General features: G+C 44.6%; 2 pseudogenes; both read left to right on the top strand.

Moving 5' to 3' along the window:
• On the top strand, positions 1-1,334 carry LOC139707950 (uncharacterized; annotated as a pseudogene).
• Positions 1,335-2,485: 1,151 nt separating this feature from the next.
• Positions 2,486-4,146, top strand: LOC139707951 (uncharacterized; annotated as a pseudogene).
• Positions 4,147-5,661: the final 1,515 nt, after the last annotated feature.

Consider the following 5,661-nt stretch of genomic DNA (forward strand, 5'->3'; position numbering starts at 1 on the left):
ATGGATGAACCAGCTGACAAATCGGAGAAGGCAAAAGCCAAAAAAGATACCGAGCTGTGTGAGCCTAAGGCCAGACCAGCTCCGGCAGCAAAGAAGAAGGCTGCAGGCAAAACTCTGTCTAGCGGCGGGAAGCCTAAGGCATCCCGCCCCGCGGCTTCGGGGAAGGCACAGCCGAACCCGCCCGCACCAGCTGCTACCGCTCCCAACCCGACTGTGACTACAGCGGGAAATAGCACGGAGGTTATGTCCCGCATTGGGAAACTCGAGTCAATGTTCGAGAAAATGATCGAGACTTTGAGCACTCCTCATCATGGAGAACAACATGCCAACACGCCGCGGGATTGTTTCAGTGAATATGGCGACTGCGACACACAAAGGGGAAGCAGCTCACCACCCGTCATAGAATTGGCGGATAATCGCAGCGTGGCTGATTTCCTATCGGCAAACCGCGATGACGCGGTCAGCTTGTTTTCGGACGTAGGCCTATACAGGAGGCAGATAAAGACAAACGGCCAGAATTGAAGATACCACGAATGGCTCAGAAATTCGTGGCTCCTTCCGGGATAAGGGAACCACTAGATGAGGATGTCACGGACACCATTGTGTATATGATGGGACAAAAACTTGACCAGAAATCTCTCGACGAAGCAGCAACTCGCTACCCCTGCCCATCTAACTGCACATGTCTAGAAACCCCTAAAGTGAACAGCACTATCTGGGAGAACATCTCCACGGGGACGAGACACAGGGATCTGAAACTACAAATGATCCAATCATCCCTCTTGAAAGGGATAAACGCGTTTGCTCGTACCCTTCCAGCAACTTTGTCTGAAGCTCAGCAGGATGCTATGGCTTTTCTCTGCGATGCAAACTTCTCCCTCAACTGCATGAGAAAGGACAGCATAAAGCCTGACATGAACTCAAATTTCCACCACCTGTGCAAGCCCTCTCACAAAGTGACAAAGTATTTGTTTGGAGATGACCTGGGGCGTCAAGTGAAAGAGATCCAAGAACAAAGGAAAACAATGTCAGGCATGAGTAAATCACGCTTCACACGAGAGCAATCACGGTTCCAGCCGTACAAGAAACCGGATGTGACATCTCGCCGTCAATACACGTCGACTGAATTCACCCGCCCGTTGGGGAGGGGTTATGACCGCCGAACATCACATCCAAACCCCATGGCCGGTTCATCTGCACAGCCTTTTTTAGGGAAGGCTTGGAGGGGGAGACCTCGAGACCCTCCTCACACTTACACACCGACAGCAGCAAGGGAGGGTGGCAACAAGCAGCCAACCTACCACAGGCAGAGCCAAAGCCAGGGGAGGAAATAGAACAGGTAGGTGACTATGAACACAACTTAGATAACGATCTAGTTACAACACCAGCTGTCGTCGGAGGTCGTCTGAAGCCATTTTCCCTGCTTGGGAAAATATCACGAGAGACTCACACATTATACAAGCAGTTCAAGGCTATACAATAGAATTTGACCCAGAAAAATTTCCCCCTTCTCGAGAAAAACCTCTGCGTTCTTACAAGCGGAATGCTGAAGAAACAGCCAAGATTGACCATGAGATTCTTGTTCTGGAAGAAAAACAGGTCATTGAAAAATGTGCCCACGAAGAAGGGGAATTTATTTCAGAGGTTTTCACGAGACCAAAAAAGAACGGAGGAGTTCGATTAATTCTTGACCTGTCCGAACTCAACAAAAGTGTTCAGTACCAACACTTTAAAATGGATAATATTCAATCTGGTATTCTGCTCCTCTCAAAAGGGTGTTATATGGCTTCAGTAGACCTCCGTGATGCATATTACACAATTCCCATTTACTTAGACTCTCGTAAATATCTCCGCCTCGTATGGAAGAACCAATTGTGGCAGTTCAAAGCTTTGCCAAATGGCTTATCTTCCGCCCCAAGACTGTTCACCAAAATACTGAAACCAGTGCTTGCCTTACTAAGACAACAGGGACACACAGTTTTTTCGTACTTGGACGACACACTGATAATTGGGAACAATAAAGCAGACACTCGCTCAGCAGTGCAAGCCACCACTGACCTTTTGACTAGTTTAGGGTTCATTATTCACTCAGAAAAATCGGTACTTGAAAAATCCCGTGAGATTAAATTTCTGGGTTTCCATTTAAATACATCTGAAATGAGAATCACCCTCCCAGCCAGTAAAAGCAATGACATTCAAGATGCATGTCGATCCTTACTTGCTAATAACAAACCTAGTATCCGGGAGGTAGCTAAAGTCATTGGGAAGATTGTGGCTGCCTTACCAGCATCTCAGTACGGCCCCTTGCATTACAGGCAGCTGGAAAGGGAAAAAATCAGAGCCCTGAGAAAACAGAAAGGACATTTCGATAGACATATGAGCCTATCGAATAGAGCCAAAGCGGAACTAGTTTGGTGGTCATCCCATGCACATCTCGTGTCTAAACCCCTGTACCCAGGGAAAGTATAAAAAGAAATAAGAACAGATGCTAGTGGACAAGGTTGGGTTGCCACAGACCTGCAATCTAAGACAGGGGGTAGATGGAATGCTCAAGAATTAGCAAGAGCAGCAGGTAATGAAATAAACTATCTGGAAATGCTAGCAGCCGGTTTGGGACTCAAAAGCTTCTGTTCAAATGTCAGAGATGCACACATACTGTTGAGATTAGACAACACCACAGCGGTGACATACTTGAATAACATGGGCGGCGTCAAGTCTGAAGCATGTAACGAAATGGCGTTGCAAATTTGGGATTGGTGTAGTAGACGACAATTTGGATAACAGCATCTCACTTAGCAGGCTCTAAGAACACAGAAGCAGATACGACGTCAAGGAAATTCAATGACAATATAGAATGGATGCTAGACAAGACAATATTCACTGAGATAGTGCAGAGGTATGGGTTACCAAACGTAGACCTTTTTACCACCAGACTGAATGCCCAGCTCCCAACATACGCCTCATGGAGACTAGATCCAGGGGCATGGGCAGTAGAAGCATTCACTATTGACTGGGGACCCCTAGAATTTTATGCGTTTCCCCCATTTAGCTTGGTTGCAAAGTGTCTCCAAAAAATCAGACAAGATGGCGCCAGGGGAATTTTGATAGTGCCGAATTGGCCAACACAGCCCTGGTATACCGTACTACGTAACATGCTATTGGAGGAGCCCTGGGTATTGCGAAAACACCAGTTGTTAACTCAACCCATTACATGTAGACCCCATCCACTTACACATCTCTCCCTCTTATGTTGCAGGGTTGGAGCAAACATTTCATAGCTCAAGGACTGACGGAGGAGACTGCTGATATTATGGCAGCATCTTGGAGGAAATCCACCAAGGAGCAGTATATGGTGTATATTAGGAAGTGGCAAAGGTTTTGTCACGAGCGTCATTCATGTTGGACCCATACGAAGGTGGGAAATTTGTTTGCGTTTTTTAATTCTATGTACAAAAATGGAGCAAGCTACAGCACCATGAATACATCAAGGAGCGCACTAGCATCAGTTGTTCTTCTACGGGACGAGAAATACACCATTTCTACACATCCTTGGATTTGCCGGTACTTCAAGGGCATCTTTAATCTCCGACCACCCACTCCGCGATACAGCTTCATATGGGATGTGGGGAAGGTGCTGAGCTACCTCAGACAAGTAACTCCAGCTCACAAGATTTCGCTGTGTCAACTGACAAAGTATGTTTTTTACTAGCGTTGACTTCCGCCCAAAGAGTGCAAACACTTTCATACCTAACCCTTGACAATGTGAAGGCGTCTAAAGATTGTGTGGAAATAGCAGTGGCTGATTTGATAAAGCAGAGTCAACCTGGGAATGTGGGAGTGAAAGTAACACTGAAAGCCTTTCCCGAGGATAAGAAACTCTGCGTTGTACACTATGTTAAAGAATACATTAACAGAACAAGCACATTGAGGAAGGAGGTGAATGCACTATTTGTCACCTACAAGCAACCTCATGGGAAGGCATCAAAGCAAACCATCGCTCGATGGATTAAAACTGTGTTGAAAGCATCAGGTATCGACACCGATCTCTTCAAAGCACATTCACCGAGATCGGCGGCAACCTCATCTGCCAAGAGGAGTCATTTTCCAATAGCAGACATTCTCAAGCATGCTGGGTGGAAAAATTAATCCACGTTCAGGAATTTTTACCTGAAACCCGCATCCCAGGCAACATCTTTTGGACAAGCAGTTCTGGGACAACAGACCTCTAGGAGGGGACAAGATTCAGTCCCGTAAACATAGTAGGTAAAGTTGCCCAAAAACTTTTCTCTGACAATATATTTCTGTGAACAATGACTACTGTGAAAATCTTTGAAGTCTCATATTACTCAAATTCAGCCAATGGCTAATGCGCAGCCAATGGCTGAATTCTCTACCGTACATTACGAGATAAAATAGAAAATTAAATGAAAAACATTGAAATTTAATTTGTATTTTATGAGTAATGGGAGGATAGAAAATTCAGCACCCTCCGCTCCCTCCCTTACTCTGAACAGCTTTAAATGTGGCTTATACAAGATCTATTTTATCTCGGAATAATTTTTCACAGTAGTCATCAGCTTTTAAAGATGGCGATTGCGCGCGGAACGGCCTCTCATATTACGCAAATTCAGCCAATGGCTAATGCGCAGCCAATGGCTGAATTCTCTATCCTCCCATTACTCATAAAATACAAATTAAATTTCAATGTTTTTCATTTAATTTTCTATTTTCCTATTGTCTTTCAAAATAAATAGAAAATAATCGCTTAAATATGCACCTGATCGCACCATTAATAGGCCATGGGGTGAAGCTGAAAAAGAGGCTCAGAAAATAGGTTTCGTTCCAGCATCACTGGCACTACTTTCTGAATGCGGAAATGTGATGTTTTGTACATCCTAAATATACTGTAAAAAGTTCTCCTCGAAATATCCTGTAGTTTTTGCGAAAATCCATATTTTATAAACTGCGACCAGCAGCCCAATACACATATCGTAATGGGGCTGCGGGTTGTAGCATATAGGATCATGACAACCTTAAATCGAACAAAAATTCTTCAATTTGAAGACTCACAAGTAAGGTTGAAGTATTGACAACAGGGTTCGTGCAAGGTTTGGTTCTACAAATAGTCATTTTCTGTTCGAATTGATGACTTTTGATGACGAGGTCGAGAGGAATCTGGGAGAGCTACGCTGAATTGACGGTCAGCGCAGGCGCACACATCACTGCGCACAAATTTCGAATCCATTGACTGGATATTAGATGTCTGTGTGTGCATGCGCTGGCCGTCAATTCAGTGTAGCTCTCCCAGTTTCGTCTCGACCGAGTCACATTTAGTCATCAATTTGAGCAGAAAGGAACTATTTGCAGAAGCAAACCTTGCACGAACTCTGTTATCAGTACTTCAAATTTATTAATAGGTCTTCAAATTTAAGATTTTTACCCGATTTTAAGTTGATATTTGTCCGCGATAAAACATCCGTCATGATCCTGTATGCTACAGTTCACAGCCCCATGACGCTATGCGTATGGGGCTGCTGGCCGCAGTTATGCGTATGGGGCTGCTAGCCGCAGTGTAGTTCCCATAGTGTTTCTAAGCTGAAATACATATACACATTTGTAAAGCATTGCTTTTAGCCATATACCTAGAAAAAAAAAAGTGAA

Source organism: Diadema antillarum, unplaced genomic scaffold, assembly GCF_040938485.1.
Source record: "Diadema antillarum isolate AM-2024a unplaced genomic scaffold, OU_Dant_1.0 seq00001288_RagTag, whole genome shotgun sequence".
Taxonomy (NCBI): Eukaryota; Metazoa; Echinodermata; class Echinoidea; order Diadematoida; family Diadematidae; genus Diadema; species Diadema antillarum.